Source organism: Pleurodeles waltl, chromosome 3_1 (genome assembly GCF_031143425.1).
Source record: "Pleurodeles waltl isolate 20211129_DDA chromosome 3_1, aPleWal1.hap1.20221129, whole genome shotgun sequence".
In the NCBI taxonomy this organism is placed as follows: domain Eukaryota; kingdom Metazoa; phylum Chordata; class Amphibia; order Caudata; family Salamandridae; genus Pleurodeles; species Pleurodeles waltl.
The window spans coordinates 1982496384-1982517647 of record NC_090440.1 but is presented as its reverse complement, the minus strand read 5'-3'; positions in this window follow the sequence as shown (position 1 = coordinate 1982517647).

The following is a 21264-nucleotide window of genomic DNA, read 5'->3' as shown; positions in this document are numbered from 1 at the left end:
TAAATCATAGTTCTGAATTCATTTTTAAGATAAGTAGCTTCCATAAACAAATAAAAAGTTCAACATAGCATTTCTTCCTTCTTTAAGTGTTGGCAAAAAAACTCTTCCACAATGACTGTGCTGCTCTTAGAACATTAATCAGCATACCTCGAGAGCTCACCCTTGCAGGCCAATCCTTGATAACAGCACCTACCAATGAATCCTCAGTAGTGTGTGAAAATATATCTTATAAATGCAGAACCTTCTCAGAAAAAAGTTGCTCTCCCACATTGAACTTTCTTTCTTTATATATAGTTTGGTAAACCTGCTTCAGAGTATTAATGTACCACAAAAAATATGATTTAGAATGCATGTCTTTCATTTCCTCACAATGCACTTTGCAATAAAAATTTGGTTTATAATAGTTCATTTTATTGGATAAAACCCATTTAAAATAAGCTCATTATACACTACAAAAACATGTGCCTCAAAACATTGGCAGGCATATCTGCAGGCGCAGGCAAACAATGAAATTTAAATGGATGACACCCAAATACTCGAAATCTTTCTAAAGAGTGCTAAAATCAATGAATAAATAATGCAACATAAAAAATGCCTAAAGAGTAACCTGTTTAATTTGTCCCTCTATTGCCATCTTGGGCTTCGGTCTGTTTTTGGCCTCTTGGATCGTAAATTTCACCAGAACCCCATGATTGCAATATTTATGCTCTGGGTAGGGGGGAGGGTAGATTGGCCATAGGGCCTGATCAGCCTCCCATGTGTGGCCAACGTCCCGTGGACTCCAACCCTAAATATATATATATATATATATATTGTTTTCTCACTTTTTGAAGGTACTGTGATACTTCTGTGGTACTGGCCCTCAAGTGCTCACCCCATGGTGCCACATTAGTGAGTGGAGAGCAGCGGTGGGCCCCTGGGAGTACTGCAGTTCCTGCCGCAACAAGTTATTTTTTAAATTTTGGCCACATGGACCCTTCCACAAATGCCGGGGGAAGGTGACCCTACAAGGCCCCCTTGTATGTTCTTTTAATACAACTTCAGAACACTGGGTCAGAGCCCCCGAGTCCTGTAACAGTGGCGGCTGCAATATTTTTCTCTTCAGCCAATGAGATTGCCCTATTTTTTAAATTTTTGATACTACAAGACTTCCACAGGGCTCCTACAGGACCAACCGTCCAGATATACTTACGTTTTAAACGCTTCATGATGTCTCCTGGCACCTTTTTATATGTAATTCCATTCATCCGTTTTTTTCTGTATTGGACAGCAAAGTTTCCCATGGGAATTAACATGGGAAATCCACATTTTCGCAAGAACCCTACCCCTCCTTTTTTTTAAGCCCCTACTTGATTGGTTGTTGCAAAACTTTCAACTAAGGAGCTGAGGTGAATGAACTTTTTTAAACTTTCGTGCAGATTGGTCAAAAAGCAAAACAAAAAAATGCTCTTTCCAAATGACCTAAGAAAAACTACACAGTGGTGGCTACCCACAGTGTAATAGATATATATGGTTGGGGTGACGAGCAGCAACGAAAAACGTACAAAACCATAGAAATTCACCAGTTACAGTTAGAATTACCTCAAGTAACTGTAACTTGTGCCCTGAGTTGAATATAACTCGCGCCCTCGCCACTCACTGCTAATGACCCACAAATGACGGCACTCATGACATTTCTGATAACTTAAATGACAATATCAATGTGATATTTGCAGTAAAATGTTTGATGAAAAAACTGTGCATGACGGGGGCGCGAGTTATTGTTACCTTAGGGCATGAGTTATAGTTACTTGAGGTGACTCTAACTATAACAAGTGAATTTCTATGGTTTCGAACGTTCAAAATGTGAGCCTAACCATAACGTCCCTGTCACATTTGTTTTTTAAGTGAAGATAAATATATATATAATGGTCCAAGTGTCAACGCATATTAAAAGATGTACAAATATTGGACTTTCACAATATAGAGCACTTAATTTAATTCAATGAATGACAATTTTAAATGTATGAACAGCTGAAGTGATATGTTATCGAATGGAAATAGATTGTGAGTAGAGCATATATAATCACGTTTGACATAAGATGGTGATGATGGGATAACAAGCGAGCAAGGATACCATGATTGTATTAATTGTTTTTGGGGAGGCCTGGACATTTACTTAATCATGTGCAATACGCTCATTATTTAAACACATGGTTATTGTCAGTGAAACTGTTGGAGAACCATAAACATTTTGAATATGTTTCAAAACGGTTAGATTAGAGTGTTTACGCTATGCTGATCCACGGTAGACGTTGGTATTTGTATAACCCACTGTCATCATTAGGATGAGTTAGATGTGAAAGGCAATAAATGCAAAAGGATATGTGATTAAATATGTAAAATTGGGAAAGGTATTGTGTGAAAGTAAGATTTTTAACAATGTGAAATTGATTTGTTTTCATCGTATTGTGGCACTGCTCGTTACGATCACATGATATTTAATGGCAGCAAACATGGTGACTTACAGGTTGATGAAGGCAGTAACGCCGAAACGCGTTCCTGTTTGTGAAATAAATCTCAAGCCCTAATGCTCGTGGAGTGCTGTCTATCCTTAACAAACAAAAGGAAAGTGTTGGATGTTAGATGCGGTGGCGCGTGTCAGGAGACTGGCACCGTTGACGATAAGGTGCGGAAAGGAAACGCCGAACTGAGGGCCAGATGTAGGAAGATAGCAATTTGCGACTTGCAAATTGCGAGTCCCTGCGACTCGCAATTTGCAAGTCGCAAATTGCTATGCAGTACGGTGTCTCAGACACCGACTGCGACTCGCAATGGGGTCGCAATGACCCACCTCATGAATATTCATGAGGTGGGTCGCAAATTGCGGCCCCATTGCGAGTATAGGCACTCGCTAACATGGAGGCCTGCTGTAGTCAGCAGGCCTCCATGTTAGCGACCTGCTTTTCAATAAAGCAGTTTTTTTTTTTTTAAATGTAGCCCGTTTTCCCTAAGGGAAAACGAGCTGCATTTAAAAAAAAACCGAAACCTTTTGTTTCGTTTTTTTCAGGGCAGGGAGTGGTCCCTTGGACCACTCCCTGCCCTGAAAAAATATTCTGGGGTCCAGTCTCAAACTGGAAGGGGTCCCATGGGGACCCCTTCCAATTTGCGAGTGGGTTACCATCCACTTGAAGTGGATGGTAACTGCGACTCCATTTGCGACCGCGTACGTGGTCACAAATGGAGTTGCATATCACTGCGACTCGCAAATAGGAAGGGAACACCCCTTCCTATTTGCGATTCGGAAATGCATTTTGCGAGTCGGTCCCGACTCGCAAAATTCATTTCTGCATAGGAAACACGCATTTGCGAGTCGCAAACGGCAAAATTTGCCGTTTGCGACTCGCAAAGGGTTTCCTACATCTGGCCCTGTGTGTTTGTGTTTCTTTATCTTTCCGCCCCCACTACAGATACAGACAACACGGAGAACGCTGAGCCGGTGTCAGGGGAAAGTTTGTTTGAGGTCGGAGGACGCCGAAGTCGACGACACGCCTGGAGCCGGGAAGCGTTTTGTTCTTACCGCAAGAAAAGCATAGTCAAACGTCGCACTAATAATTACATTGCTTTACATTTCATAATGATGAACTAACGACGCTCGAGCATTATAACGAAGAGCTGTTTTTCACCATATTTTTCACAGAGTTTGAAATAAAAACGCCAGGAGTGAGTTATGGCAAGTAAGACCCAAAACACTTATGAAAATAGAAAAGTAAGAGAAGAATTAGCCTTTTCCAAATCAACCACTTGGGAAAGGAATCAATCAAGCGGAGAACTGAAAAGTGGGATATCTGATATTTATGGAACATTTAAAGAGTTAGAGAAACTAAAGAAGAAAGAACTAAATAAATGGTGGGAATGTGAATCCCTTAACAGATATTTGGAAGTAGAGAGAGTCCCAAGGGGACTATGGATTTTTATCATGCCTACATATGATGATCCCAATCCAGAGCTATTGAAAGAATGGGCAGCCCATAATGCGGCCAGTTCTGCAACGATGATGAAGATATTAATTAAATATGCTCAAATAGATAGAGAAAAGGTGATGGAAAAAATTTAAAGTATTGTCAAGGAAGTTGATACGTTTTCAGACAAAAAGTTGGTTGAGTCATTGAATGCTGCTATGGAATATGCTATGAACTAGCTAAAATAGGGGAAGAAATCATTCAGAAAAAGTCACGGAAATTTAACAGAGATACAATTGATTATGAGACAGGACAGATATATACTTTTGCAAAAAAAAATGGTTATTGGAGACAACATAAACGAAATGAGGTATTATCTAAAGTTCCAAGTATCGATAGGAGGAAATCAAATGTTGGAATGAGTGAGAGTTCTGATACAGATTTCGAAGAAGCGTCACGGATAAAAACGCATACTTCATTGCAAGAAGAGTTAGATTTTTTAAGGAAAGATCGAAGAACGAATCACAGACCATGGAGGGGAGGAAGCAGAACAAGAGGAAGAGGCAGAGGCAGAAAAGACAAGGGGGGGAAGAGAAACACAGATCGAAGAAGGCGAGAAAATGACTCGAAGCAACAAACGTTATTAAAAGACGATAAAACTGTGGTAAATTTATTTGATGTTATATTGGAAGAAGAAGACGTTACAAATTTATCTCTAGGCCTCTCCTACTGCCAACCCAATAGCTTTGATAATGTGCAAAGTCGCATAGATCTTTTTCTTTTCATACGTAAATTAAAGTTGTTGAAAATCCATACAAGTAAGAAAAGGAGGACGCCCTCAATGGGAGAAACATCAGAATCAATGAGTGGAAATATAGAGACACAAAGGAGTGACAATTTATTAATAGTTACGTTAATGAGAGAATTATGGGAACTGGAAGAGAATACCATGGAGAGGATGGATGAAGAACAAGTAGTTGCTAGACTGGAGTCAGAAGGTGTACGATTAGATAGAGAAGGTGTATCGGGCCACAAATCAAAGTCTAGAACCATTCCGGTACCTACTGGAGATCTGATTGACCAGTTTTCAGACTCAGTTGTCAAAGGATTAAAAGCTCTCAGGCTTAAAGAGATGAAAGAATCAACGAAGAATAAGAGTGGATATTATAAAACACTTAGGGGGTCATTACAACATTGGCGGTAAAAGGCGCTTACCGCCGTGCAGAAGACCGCCAATATACGGCTGCGGAATTCCGCCACAGCTATTATAACCCACATCTCGGAATCCGCCGAAATTCAGACACCCACACAAGTCCGCCACACCAAAGGTCAGTGTTAAACTGGCGAAAACAATTCCTCCACCGTCACGCCAACAGAAACACGCCCATGCTATTACGACCCACGAATCCACGCGGCGGTCTTTCAACCACTGTATTCAATTGGCGGTACACACCGTCGCGCTCAAAATACACACACATCTCCAAAACACCGCCACATTGGACAATTCCAAATACACACACCTGATACACATACAAACACCACTCCCACACACCCAATTCAATATAAAACACATACCCACATCACCCACAAACCCCTACGACCAGAAATTTTGAGGAAGCCGAGAGACAGACAGCACAGCAATTAAGAACCCCACCACACAGAGGCACACAACACCATCACCCACACAACAATCCACGCACAAAACACCACACACCACTACACATCACCACACACATCTACACTTACACCACCCCACACAGCACCCACACCACCCCATGTCACGCCAAAGACAGCCCAGGTTTTCCGAGGAGGAGCTCAGGGTCATGGTGGAGGAAATCCTACGGGTAGAGCCACAGCTATTTGGCTCACAGGTGCAGCACACCTCCATAGCCAGGAAGATGGAGCTATGCCGCAGAATCGTGGACAGGGTCAACGCTGTGGGACAGCATCCAAGAAATCGGGAGGACATCAGGAAGAGGTGGAACGACCTACGGGGGGAGGTGCGTTCTGTGCTCTCCAGGCACAACATCGCGGTACAGCGGACTGGCGGCGGACCCCCACCTCCTCCCCCACAACTAACAACATGGGAGGAGCAGGTCTTGACCATCATGCATCCTGAGGGCCTCGGAGGAGTCGGTGGAGGAATGGACACTGGTAAGTCAAATCTTAACTATCATATCCCCCACCCTACCTGCATGCTATCACACACCCCCACCCTCACCCCCTCCCCTATCACTACAACTCCTCACTAATGTACTAATAACACAAACCACCCATCCCAACACCAAGCCCTGCATGACACAACTAAGCATGGACACCCATCACTGAAGCATGCTCACTGTACATACCCATAACAACCCCCTAACCATCATCACACAAACCCACACACAGGAATGCTTGCACTGGGGTACACGCACACCCACCCATTGCACACCATTACACACACACATGCAATAATCATGCTCTTATACCCCTGCAGGACCACTACCCAACGTCACCACACAGGAGGGTTCAGACATCTCCACTCCACCCACAGAAGAGGCCCACAGTGATGACAGCAGCTCTGCCCTACTGGATCCTGATGACCAGCTCAGACCATTGTGGACCTCGGGACAGTGGGTTCCTCTTGCACAGGCACAGCCCAACACTGACCTTCCACCCTCTGGTAACACCAGCACAGCACCCACCCAGCGGGCCCATACCTCCGTACCCAGGACACGTCAATCAGCGGTGTGTCCACCACTACAGGGAACCCAGGATAACCCACCACCTCAACAACAACAGGGACCTGGGGGCAGTGGTAGTGGGCACACGGTCCAGGGGACAGAGGCACAGGAACACAGGGGAACTGGGAGGGCTGCTGTGCGACAGGGGGCGGACAGGCCAAGGGAACCCACCCTCCACGAGGCCCTCACCTCCATCATGGGAGCATACCACCACTCCCAGGACACGATGGCGACGGTCCTGGGCAAGTTTCAGGAGACCCAGCGCCTGCAGGACGAACAGTATTTGAGCTTCAGGGAGGAGCTCAGAACCATCAGCTCCGCCCTGGGCACCATCGTAGGGGTGCTGAAGGACATACAAAAGACCATGAGGGACACCGTGGCACTCCAAGGGGCCCCTGAGACTAGCATGGACGATGAACTGCCCACCACCTCCGCCGGCGCTAGTGGACAGGACGCCCCGCCACAGGACCACCACACCAGCACCCCACCCCCTGCAGATGGAGAACCACCCCGCAAGCGGTCCCTGAGATCCAGGAACAGGACAGAGCAAGATGGCAAGACCCCGCCAGGAAATGAGACCACCCTGATTGCCATCCCACTGTCCCACTTTGTTACCCTGTCCATACTGAAACTGCCCCAGCTCCACTTCCTATGCCCATATGGGCAGTGCAGCTGTGTGACCAATAGTCTGGACTCTGCATGGACATTCCTCCACCGTCCCCCGTCACCATTTTACAACCCCCCCTCCATTTTTGAGCACTTAAATAAACACCCTTGAAGCACAAAACAATCTGGAGTCAATCTGTGATTTGGTAAATTTGTATTATCAATGACAGTGTCAAAATGCTTTCTCAATTGTAAAGCCAACATACCTATGTCACACATCACAAATCCATGAAGGATGCAAGCAGATGACACACGTTGGTAACCACACCTGTGAAACCGTAATGGAAAGGTACAGCTCAGTTACCAAATACTGCTACTAAATGACAGATAGGATAGAGGTAGAAGTGTGAAAGTGAATGTGATAGTAAAATAAAATGTTCTCACCTGTGTGCCACTGGAAATATTGCTGTATGACTGACTCCCTGTTGTCTATGTCTTCTTCCTCAGCTTCCTCCTCATCACTGTCCACAGGCTCCACAGGCTCCACAGCTGCCACAACACCGCCATCTGGACCATCCTCCTGCAGAAAAGGCACCTGGCGTCGCAAAGCAAGATTGTGAAGCATTGAGCAGGCAATGATGATCTGGCACACCTTCCTTGGTGAGTAGAATAGGGAACCACCTGTCATATGGAGGCACCTGAACCTGGCCTTCAGGAGGCCGAAGGTCTGTTCGATCACCCGCCTAGTCCGCCCATGGGCCTCATTGTAGCGTTCCTCTGCCCTGGTCCTGGGATTCCTCACTGGGGTCAATAGCCAGGACAGATTAGGGAAACCAGAATCCCCTAATAGCCACACACGGTGCCTCTGGAGTTGACCCATCACATACGGGATACTGCTATTCCGCAGGATATAGGCGTCATGCACAGAGCCAGGGAACATATCATTTACCTGGGAGATGCACTGGTCTGCCAAACATACCATCTGTACATTCATCAAATGATAACTATTCCAGTTCCTGTACACCTGTTCACTCCTGTGAGGGGGACCAGAGCTACATGGGTCCCATCAATAGCACCTATGACGTTGGGGATATGTCCAAGGGCATAGAAGTCACCTTTGACTGTAGCCAAATCCTCCACCTGAGAGAAAGTGATGTAGCTCCTTACGTGTTTCAGCAGGGCAGACAACACTCTGGACAACACGTTGGAAAACATAGGCTGGGACATCCCTGATGCCATGGCCACTGTTGTCTGAAAAGACCCACTTGCAAGGAAATGGAGCACTGACAGCACCTGCACGTCAGGGGGGATTCCAGTGGGATGACGGATTGGTGACATCAGGTCTGGCTCCAACTGGGTACATAGTTCCTGGATAGTGGCACGGTCAAACCTGTAGGTGATGATCAAATGTCGCTCTTCCATTGTCAACAGGTCCACCAGCGGTCGGTACACCGGAGGATTCCGCCATCTTCTCAAATGTCCCAGCTGACGGTGCCTAGGAAGGACAACAGCGACCACAGAGTCAACAAATTCCCAGGTATGTACCCACAGATACACAGAACACTACACAAAACACAAAACTGTTCCTGTATGTGTGTTGAGTGTAGGCCTAGGTATGTGTGATGCAGTTGGTAATTAGGGCATGTGGGCCCCTGAAATGTCGGCTGCTTGACCTCTAAAGTGGGGCAATGTGATGTGAGGTAACTGCGCTAGCGTTGTACACCGTCGCGGTAGGCAGTCGAAGACCGCGGCGCAATGCTGCATTGGTTAACATTGGACCCTATGAGTCCCAGGAGCCAATGATGAAGTGCGCCGGCGATGATGACACGCACCGCCGCGGACGTCACCGCCGCGAACGTGACCGCCATTTTCTATCTGTTCAATCACTCGATACCTGATCTTCGACAGGAGAGGACCTACACTGCAAGTGCTGCTGTGACCTCAGTCTGGAAGAGACAATGGCTGCTGCGTCTGGGGAAAGGGCCCCTGCCTTCACTGCTCAGGAGTTGGAAAAGCTCGTGGACGGGGTCCTCCCCCAGTACACGCTACTCTACGGTCCTCCAGACCAACAGGTAAGTACACAGGGAGCACGTTGTATGGGCTATGCCTGGGTGGATAGGGCTGGATGTGAGTTGGAAGGGGGCAGAGTTCAGGGAACATCAAGGAGTGTGAATGCATGTGCCACATGGCAAGGATAGGGATGGGGACCACTCACATCGACGGTGCAATTGGTATTGACTTCTCTTCTTCCCCTGTGCATGTCATGTAGGTCAGCACCCACCAGAAGAAGGACATTTGGCGTGCCATCGCCAAGGACGTCCGGACCCTGGGGGTCCACCAGAGACGGGGCACCCACTGCCGGAAAAGATGGGAGGACATTCGCCGCTGGAGCAAGAAGACGGTGGAGGCTCAGCTGGGGATGGCCTCCCAACGTGGGAGGGGTGCCAGTCGCACCATGACCCCCCTGATGTTCCGGATGCTGGCGGTGGCCTACCCGGAGTTGGATGAGCGCTTGAGGGCATCACAGCAGACACAAGGGGGTGAGTACACTCGCATTCTGGGGACTTTGCATGCAGTGGAGGGGTCTGGGTGGGGGAGGAGGGCTGTGGGTTTCCCTAGCCCAGGGCGAGTTACGTAGGCTAGGCCCCTCCGTAATGCAGGCCATGTGTCACTCCACCCCACCTCAGTAGAGTGCCAAGTATAGGTATACATGCCCCTGTGGCATCTATGTGTGCAGATGTCCACCATAGCCATGTAGGCCAGATCCCAGGAATTGCATCTGTAGAGGCCAAGAGCACGGCATAGTGCAGGGGGCTGCTGTGTCTGTATTGTCCGCCAACGGTAGCGGTAAGCCATGCACTCAACCTGTCTTTCTTCTGTCGCCCCCCCCCTTTTTCTGCTCTCCCTGTTCTTGTGTGCATCAGCATCATCAGGCGGAGGTTCAGTGGCACCAGAGCACGAGGGAGCTGCATCCCACATGGCCATGGAGGGCCACACCACAGACTCTGAATACACCAGTGGGACGGAGGGCGAGGGGAGCTTCATGTCGGGCACAGGATCACCAAACAGCGACACGGACTCATCCGCCGATGGGAGCTCCCTTGTGGTGGCGGCACCATCTGTGCCCCCCACTTCTACAGGTACAGCCGCCACCTCCTCTACCAGCACCGCCCTCCCAGCAGCCCCTCAGCGTTCGCCCCGTGCCCGCTCACCCAGGAGGGTGGGCATCACTTTTGCCCCAGGCACCTCAGCCCCTGCCCCTGTCACCCCTGCTGCCCTCAGTGAGGAGGCCATTGACCTCCTCAGGTCACTCACTGTTGGGCAGTCTACCATTGTGAATGCCATCCAGGGTGTAGAACGGGAGCTGCAACATGGTAATGCATTCCTGGAGGGTCATTCATTCTGGTCAGGCTGCCCTTCATCGAACCCTGCAATCTCTGGCCTCAGCACTGATGGCAGCCATTGTCCCTGTGTCTAGCCTCCCCCCTCCAACTTCCTCCACCCAGACCCAATCCCAAGCACACCATCAGACAAGCATGCATACACCTCAACACACACAAGTAGCTCAGGCAAACATAAGCACCACACAACCCACAGGCACTCACACAAGCATCACCCACATACAGACACAGCAACATCCACTGCCTCCACTGTGTACCCCTCCTCGTCGTCTCCCTCCTCCCTCCCAGTGTCGTCTACACTCTCACCTGCATGCACTACATCTACAGGCACTAGGACTTGCACCAGAACACCCAGAACCACACCCCGCTCACCTGCACTCACCACCCCCACTACCATTTACACGTCCCCTGTGTCCACTCCCAGTGTGTCTGTGACGCCCCCTCCCAAAGTACACAAACGCGGCCACTCACACACCCAACATCCATCCACCACACAACAGCCTCCAGTACCTGCACCTGCACCCAAATCACCTAAAGTTACACCTCCTACAACCACCTCCTCTTCCTCCACTCCCAGACCCCCTCCAGCTACCCATCCCAGTCTTCGTCAGTAACTCTTCCTCAGCAACGTTGACCTCTTTGCCCCCACCCCTCCAATTGATAGGTCCCGTAGTAGCACCTCAGCCAAAAAAAGTCCAGTACCAGTGGTGCGTGTCAAAGGTGTGTGGAGTGCACCGGCCACCAGGGCAGCCAGTGTGACACGGAGCCAAAGCACTTCCAGTCCACCCCCTGTAAAGCACCTCAAGTTGGAAAGTGGCCGACAGGACAGGGTGAAGACTCCTGGCGGAAAACCTGCTCACAAGGGTCCCAGGGGGAGTGCCGAGTCAGCTGTGACTCCTCCAAAGGTGGTGAAGGGCCAGAGGAAGTCTGCACAGTCTGGGAAGAGCAGCACGGCGGAGAAGGCCGCCATCCTCCCCGGCAGCCGGGACGCCACCGCCAGCACTGTCGTCACTGGTCAGGAGACCACCGCCACAGTCAGTGCCCAGGAGGGCAGCAGTATCGTCACTGGTCCTGAAACCACCACCGGAGTCAGTGCCCAGGAGGGCAGCAGTATCGTCACTGGTCAGGAGACCACCGCCGGAGTCAGTGCCCAGGAGGGCAGCAGTATCGTCACTGGTCAGGAGACCACCGCCGGAGTCAGTGCCCAGGAGGGCAGCAGTATCATCACTGGTCCTGAGACCACCGCCAGAGTCAGTGCCCAGCAGGGCAGCAGTATCCTCACTGGTCCTGAGACCACCGCCAGAGTCAGTGCCCCGGAGGGCAGCAGTATCGTCACTGGTCAGGAGACCACCACCGGAGTCAGTGCCCAGGAGGGCCCCGGCAGCCACAGCCCCGCTGGGCAATGAGGGACCATCATGCCACACACCAATGCACAAGTCAGAGACTGCCATGGCAAAGCACTGCTGAACAGGGAAAAGACCGCCATGGTGAAGACCGCTGAACAGGGCAAAGCACCGCTGAACAGGGCAAAGCACCAATGAACAGGTCAGAGACCGCCATGGCAAAGAACCGCTGAACAGGGAAAAAACCTCCATGGTGAAGACCGCTGAACAGGGCAAAGCACCGCTGAACAGGGCAAAGCACCATGAACAGGTCAGAGACCGCCATGGCAAAGCACTGCTGAACAGGGAAAAGACCGCCATGGTGAAGACTGCTGAACAGGGCAAAGCACTGCTGAACAGGGCAAAGCACCAATGAACAGGTCAGAGACCGCAATGGCAAAGCACCGCTGAACAGGGAAAAGACCTCCATGGTGAAGACCGCTGAACAGGGCAAAGCACCGCTGAACAGGGCAAAGCACCATGAACAGGTCAGAGACCGCCATGGCAAAGCACCGCTGAACAGGGAAAAGACCGCCATGGTGAAGACCGCTGAACAGGGCAAAGCACCGCTGAACAAGGCAAAGCACCAATGAACAGGTCAGAGACCGACATGGCAAAGCACCGCTGAACAGGGAAAAGACCGCCATGGTGAAGACCGCTGAACAGGGAAAAGCACCGCTGAACAGGGCAAAGCACCAATGCACAGGTCAGAGACCGCCATGGCAAAGCACCGCTGAACAGGGCAAAGACCGACATGCCAAAGCACCGCTGGACAGGGAAAAAACTGCCACAACAAGCATCGTTATCCCGTGTGCAGCTGGGACAGTGACGGGACAGGAATCGTCACGGGGAGCCTGATGCAGTCTGGGCACCATTCCCCCTCCAGAACCAGTGGAGACATGCATCCACTCCGTCTGTCCTTAACAGGATGAAGCACTCTGGGCACCAGTCCCCCTCCAGAACCAGTGGAGACTGTTATCCACTTGAGAGACTGTGGCTTTGCACTCCCCAGGATGTAACAGTGAGCAAACCACCCGCTGTAGAGACTTGTGAGACTGTGGCTTTGCACTCCCCAGGATGGTACAGTGGGCAAACCACCCACTGTAGAGACTTGTGAGACTGTGGCTTTGCACTCCCCAGGATGGTACAGTGGGCAAACCACCCACTGTAGAGACTTGTGAGACTGTGTCTTTGCACTCCCCAGGATGGTACAGTGGGCAAACCACTCACTGAAAAGACTTGTGAGACTGTGGCTTTGCACTCCCCAGGATGTAACAGTGGGCAAACCACCCACTGAAAAGACTTCTGAGACTGTGGTTTGCACTCCCCAGGATGTAACAGTGGGCAAACCACCCACTGAAAAGACTTCTGAGACTGTGGCTTTGCACTACCCAGGATGGTAAAGTGGGCAAACCACCCACTGTAGAGACTTGTGAGACTGTGGCTTTGCACTCCCCAGGATACATCAATGGGCATGGAGCCCCGTCGTGGATCTGGCATGGTGCTGTCATCCGGCTGAGGTGCCCCCCCTTCCCTTCCCCCTGAGGTGCCTGTTGTATTTCTATCTGATGCCCCTGCAGTGTTCTCTCCGTTTGTGGACAGGTATCTAGTGTGGGCCTCTCCCATGCATTTTGGGCGCAGTGGTGCACGGACATTGATATGTGCATACCTGCACTACTTCTCGTAATGTATAATATTTTGATTGTGTATATCTATCTGTATATATTTGGTAACTGTGTTTTGATACATTACAATGTTTGAACTGATTTCCTTTTGTCTTTGCATTCTTCCGGGGGGTTGTGGGTTGTTACTGTGATGTTTGGAAATGCATTGGTGTGTGTGTTGTAATGTGCGAGGGTGGGGTTTTTGCGTGTGTCCCCCTGACTTTGGCTCCCCCCTCCCCTATGTCGTAGGTGCAGTACTCACCGTTGTCTTCGGCACCGCCGTTGCTGGTGTTCGTAGACGAGCAGGAAGACAAGGGCAGGGAGTATTTGTAGTTCGGGCTCCATGGTGTCCTCCTTCCTCGTGGAGTGTGTTAAGGTGAGCGTTTTCCCATTTCAGAAGCTGTTTCCGCCGTGTTTTTATCCACGGTGAATCCGCCCCGGAAAAGGTGGCGGATTGGCGGGTTGTAATACTGTGGGCGGTACTTTGTCTTCCGCCTGTCTGTTGACGGTGACCGCCGTGCTGCTTGTCTGTACCGCTGTGGCGGTCGGAGTGTTAAAGTGGCTGTCTTTATTGGCTGTTTCCGCCACGGTCATAATTCCCTTTTTTTTTCCGCTGGCCTGTTTGTGGTATTACCGCAGCTTTAACACCGTCCGCCAGGGTTGTAATGACCCCCTTCATAAATTGTCAAAAAATCCACAAATTGTTATTAGGGGTTCATACAAGGGAGGAAACATTGTGATTTGGCCTATACAAGAATACATGGAAGAAGCCTACAGACAGTTGAATGATGTAACATGTTATAAGAGAATAGATATGAAACATGTTGAAAATATAAAGTTACAATTTGATGTTGAATTGAAACAATTGAGAGACAAAGGCCTTATTAGTGTTCAAGAATATGGGTTTCTAAAGGTAGATTTTCTGAAACTACCAGTATTCTATCTGATACCCAAAATTCATAAAGATGCCCATAAACCTCCAGGGAGACCCATTGTTTCTATCAAAGGGAGTCTATTTGAATTTATGTCACAATATATCGACACGTTTCTACATCCGTTAGTAAAAAATGTATCTTCTTACTTGCAAGACAGTACAGACTTTTTGAGAAGGATTTTTGAAGTGAGCTGGGAAAAGGAATTCCTGTTGATGACGTTAGATGTGACAGCATTATACACCAGTATACCGCATAAGATAGGACTGAATGCGGTTGAGTATTTTCTGAGAGTGAGATCCATTAATTTTTACCAACATAGCAAAATGTTAAGTCAAATGATACAGTGGTGTCCACAACATAATATGTTTTTCTTCAACAATGAGGTATTTGAGCAGAACTGCGGGACAGCAATGGGTATGTGTTTCGCTCCAAGTTACGCCAACTTATTCATGGGTTGGTGGGAAGAACAGATATTAAACAATTCCCCCTTAGACAAATGGAATGAGCACATTATTATGTGGCTTAGATATATAGATGACATCTTTGTAATTTGGAAAGGGGATGTAACTACTGCTATTAATTTTATTGAGGAGATTAACATCAATGATTGCAATTTGAGATTCAATGGGAAAGTTAACACACAAGAAATTGAATTCTTGGATGTCAAAGTAAGTATAGAAAACAATAAAATTGAAACAACAGTATTTAGAAAACCTACTGCAGGGAACAGCATATTACATGCGACCAGCCATCATCCCCAACCTTTGAAAGATAACATCCCATTTGTGAGTTATTAAGAGTGTTAGAAATTGGGTTTTTGGTTGGCAGTCAGGTTACCCCCTGTCCAAGCAAGAACCCTCACTCTAGTCAGGGTAAGTCACACACAATCCAAATTATCCTGTGCCCACCCTCTGGTAGCTTGGCACTGAGCAGTCAGGCTTAACTTAGAAGACAATGTGTAAAGCATTTGTGCAATAAATCATACAATAACACAATATAGCACCACAAAAATACATAACACAGTGTTTAGAAAAATATATAATATTTATCTGGGTATTTGCAGGTCAAAATGATAAAAGATGCAATATGAGATTGTAGAGATATCACTGAAAAGTGATATGAAGTGTCTGAAGTCTTTAAAAAGTAAACAAAGTCTCTTTCAAGCACAAAGTACCTGGTTGGGAGTAGAAAATCTCCGCACAGGGCCGCAGAGGAGGAGATGCGTGGAAAAATGGTGTGTGCGTCGGTTTCGCGCCTTCACACACGGACTTGCGTCGTTATTTTTTTACGCAGGGAGACGTGCGTCGTTTTCCGGGAAGAAAAACGGTGTGTGCGTTGGTTTTGCCCCTTCACACACAGATGCGTCGTTATTTTTCACTCGGGGAAGACGTGCGTCGTTTTCCGGCACGCGTACCGGTCTCCTCTGTGGTTTGCGGGATACCCAGATGTCCCGGGGTCTGTGCGTGGATTCCTGGGCTTGTTGTCCAGCTGCACGTCATTCCGGTGGGCTGTGCGTGGAACTTTCTCCCTCACGGCAGGCGTTGCGTTGATCTTTTGCTTGCGGGGTCGTGCGGCGTCTTTCCGGATCAGCGTGCAGTGAATTTTTCACCGCGGAGCAAGCTGTGCGTCAAATATTGAGGCGCACAAGGAGTCCAGTTGAAAGAAAGTCTTTTTGGTCCTGAGACTTCAGGGAACAGGAGGCAAGCTCTATCCAAGCCCTTGGAGAGCACTTCTGCAGCAAGACAAGAGTTCAGCAAGGCAGCAGGCCAACAGCAAGGCAGCAGTCCTTTGAGCAGCCAGGCAGTTCTTCTTGGCAGGATGCAGGTTCTGGTTCAGGTTTCTTTTCCAGCAAGTGTCTGAGGTGGTAGGGCAGAGGCCCTATTTTATACCCAAATGTGCCTTTGAAGTGGGGGAGACTTCAAAGAGTGGCTTAGAAGTGCACCAGGTCCCCTTTCAGTTCAATCCTGTCTGCCAGGGTCCCAGTAGGGGGTGTGGCAGTCCTTTGTATCAGAGCAGGCCCTCCACCCTCCCAGCCCAGGAAGACCCATTCAAACTGCAGATGTATGCAAGTGAGGCTGAGTACCCTGTGTTTGGGGTGTATCTGAGTGAATGCACAAGGAGCTGTCAACTAAACCTAGCCATACGTGGATTGTAAGGCACAGAAAGATTTAAGTGCAGAGAAATGCTTACTTTCTAAAAGTGGCATTTCTAAAATAGTAATATTAAATCCAACTTCACCAGTCAGCAGGATTTTGTATTACTATTCTGGCCATACTAAATATGACCTTCCTACTCCTTTCAGATCAGCAGCTACCACTTCAACAGTGTATGAGGGCAGCCCCAATGTTAGCCAATGAAGGGAGCAGGTCTCACAGTAGTGTAAAAATGAATTTAGGAGTTTTACACTACCAGGACATGTAAACTACACAGGTACATGTCCTGCCTTTTACCCACACAGCACCCTGCTCTAGGGGTTACCTAGGGCACACATTAGGGGTGACTTATATGTAGAAAAAGGGGAGTTTTAGGCTTGGCAAGTACTTTTAAATGCCAAGTCGAAGTGACAGTGAAGCTGCACACACAGGCCTTGCAATGGCAGGCCTGAGACAAGGTAAAGGGGCTACTAAAGTGGGTGGCACAGCCAGTGCTGTAGGCCCACTGGTAGCATTTAATCTACAGGCCCTGTGCACATACAGTGCACCTTACTAGGGACTTATAGGTACATTAAATAGTCCAATTGGGTATGATCCAATGTTACCATGTTAAAAGGGAGAGAGCATATGTACTTTATCGCTGGTTAGAAGTGGTAAAGTGTGCAGAGTCTAAAAAACAGCACAAATTAAGTCAGAAAAAGAGAAGGAGGAAGACAAAAAGTCTGGGGATAACCCTGCAGAAGGGCCATTTCCAACAAAGAGCAAAAATAATTTGTAGTATGGAAAAGACTTATAATGATGTCCAGGAGGAAATGATTGAGAGATTATGGATGAGAGGGTATTCAAGTGAAATACTTGAGAGAACTACCAGAAAAGTAAAATCCCGATCGAGAGATACTTTACTATTTTCCACAGATATGAGAGATAATACTGTTGGTAAAAATAAGAAAGGAAATCAGAAAGATACAGGAAATATGAGATTTATAACAACTTTCAATACTGCTCACATACAAATGAGAAAACGTTTGCAGAATCATTGGCATATTTAAAAAGTGATCCTGTCATAGGGGATGAATTAAAGAGCAGGCCATTAAAAAAGGGACATCTATGAAAGAGATGTTAGTAAAGAGTGATGTGAGACAACAAACACCCACCAAAAAAAGCTGGTTTGACCTGCAGGAAGGGTATTATAAATGTTTGAAATGTAAGGCATGTAGGAATTGAGAAAATATTAAAACCATTGTCAGAGGTGATAGAACATTATACACCATCAAAGGAAGATATGATTGCAAAAGTGATTTTGTAGTTTACATCTTGAAATGCAGGTGTTCCAAAATGTATGTAGGGAGTACCAAACTCCAAGTACATAAAAGGATTTTACAACACTTAAGACCGATTCTTAACAAAGATGATTCTTACCCAGTTGCCCGACATATACATGAATTTCATGGAGGGCGAGTGGAAGATGTGAAGTATAGCGTAATAGATAGGATAAAAAAAGACATCCGTGGAGGTGACAGGGAGAAGTACCTAAGAAAATTAGAGTCAAAGTACATACTGGCATTAGATACCAAAGAACCACATGGGCTAAACAGTAGTGAGGAACTGTATATTCACCTTCATTGATGGTTCCATGAGTTTATGTATATTGGTAACTCCATATTGATATCGAAAAGGGTTAAATGATAATGGTCCAAGTGTCAACACATATAAATATAATGGGGTGTGACAACAGGGGACTAATGGCGCTCAGGATACTAATTGGCCAAGTAAATGATTAAGGGGTGCCTGCACAAGGGAAAAACACCCCTCCCTCGAAGGTTTAAAATAAACCCAACAATACTTTACACAATGTGAGGCACCCCTCTCCCACAGTTGCCTATTCCACAAATCAAGTGAGTCAAAACTCAAGAAATAATGGTCACGAGAACACATCTATAGATTTAACACCAATTGCTGTACTGTCCAGTCCAATCCAGAAGTTTATTGAATCACATCTTCAAATTTCACAGCATCATCCATGGAAATACACTCCGAGCCAACACGTGTTTCGTCATGGGAAAGTCCTCTAATCCCCAACGACTTCTTCAGGGCTCTACATTATAAGCAAATTATTTATATTAGATACCAAAATGCTCAAACTGCATCGTTAAATAAAATATATAGGTCCCCTTCATAGCAATTTGAAACAGATCCCAAAGTTAAGCGAGAGGAAAGAGATTCCATTTGTTGTGAAGATCCCAATAGATAGATTGAGTTAGCACACCCACATCACCGATCAAAAAGTCACCACGTGAAATCAATAAAAGTGCTGCCAGTCACCAAGTAAACTGCATTTCACATGCAATTCCAAAACTGTGTGACAGTGTAGTCAACTCCTTCGTTCACCAGTATACATGCTCTTTACCAATATCAAAACGCCCAATAAATACTGTCCAAGCACTAGATCCAGTAAAATGATAGTGAAAATCCACAAATAACTTGTACTGTATTATGTACATCTCCTAATCATACCTTATATGCTCCAAATTCCAAATATTTTTAAGTCCCTTCCAGTAGTAGGTATTGTTTCTAATATGTCTGCTCAGTGTAAATAAATCACATCTATTCAAGCAAAGAAAAGTAAAAAAATCCATTTAAGTATATAGTGAATAGTCCCAAATCCCTTAGCAGTATAACTCATTTTTAATTACAACCAAATGGCAACAAGGAAAAAACTCAAACTAAGTAACTTACATCAAACTCCTTGTTTACTGCATGCTCGATATTTGAAAGCCGTTCCCATTCAAAGCTACAACACAAATAAACATATAGAATCTATCCTCAATATTGATCCTTATTTAAGAATCTGACAGCCACCACAGTCTAAAAACACCGTCCTACAAGCACTTACCTAATGTAATATAATCTGATCAAGATCAGTGTTCAGCTACTTCGGAACGCCATGTTGCGAGTACGCAAATCAGCGCGTTTAGAAACGGAAGTTAAATACACTTCCGGGAATGCAATAGCAGTCACATTCTCAACATAAAAAACGGACTGTAGTCCGTTATTGCAAAAACGGGAGTATAATGCCAGACTTCGAGTTCGCATAACAATATTCCCAAAACTGAGGCTAAATAAACTTACCGAAAGCGTGATACTAATCTGCAATCTAACATCAAAGACGGACTGCCGTCTATTGAAAAACTCTATTTTACATGCTGCAAGTGCTCACCCAAGCCATCAAATAGCTTCTATTCCTTTTGGTGAAATGGTAAGGGCACGACAAAATTGTAGTTTGGATGATGAATTCTTGTATCATGTAAATGATATGGGTAGAAGATTTAGAGCACGTGGCTACTCAGACATATTAGAAACAATACCTACTACTGGAAGGGACTTAAAAATATTTGGAATTTGGAGCTTATAAAGTATGATTAGGAGATGTACATAATACAGTACAAGTTATTTGTGGATTTTCACTATCATTTTACTGGATCTAGTGCTTGGACAGTATTTATTGGGCGTTTTGATATTGGTACAGAGCATGTATACTGGTGAACGAAGGAGTTGACTACACTGTCACACGGTTTTGGAATTGCATGTGAAATGCAGTTTACTTGGTGACTGGCAGCACTTTTATTGACTTCACGTGGTGACTTTTTGATCGGTGATGTGGGTGTTCTAACTCAATATATCTATTGGGATCTTCACAACGAATGGAATCTCTTTCCTCTCGCTTAACTTTGGGATCTGTTTCAAATTGCTATGAAGGGGACCTATATATTTTATTTAACGATGCAGTTTGAGCATTTTGGTATCTAATATAAATAATTTGCTTATAATGTAGAGCCCTGAAGAAGTCGTTGGGGATTAGAGGACTTTCCCATGACGAAACACGTGTTGGCTCGGAGTGTATTTCCATGAATGATGCTGTGAAATTTGAAGATGTGATTCAATAAACTTCTGGATTGGACTGGACAGTACAGCAATTGGTGTTAAATCTATAGATGTGTTCTCGTGACCATTATTTACTTGAGTTTTGACTCACTTGATTTGTGGAATAGGCAACTGTGGGAGAGGGGGGCCTCACATTGTGTCAAGTGTCAACGCATAGTAAAAGATGTATTTTACAAATATTGGGCTTTCACAATATAGAGCACAAAATTTAATTCAATGAATAACAATTTAAATGTATTAACAGCTGAAATGATATGTAATCGAATGGAAATAGATTGTGAGTAGAGCATATATAATCATGTTTGACATAAGATGGTGATGATGGGGTAACAGGCGAGCAAGGATACCATGATTGTATTAATTGGTTTTTGAAAAGATTATGGTGCTGAGAAAATACAGGCTCAAAAACAAAATGTAAATGACCTAAAACAAATTTGCGCAACAGGGAGGCCTCGACATTTAATTCATCACGTGCAATACAATCATTGTTTAAACCCATGGTTATTGTCAGTGA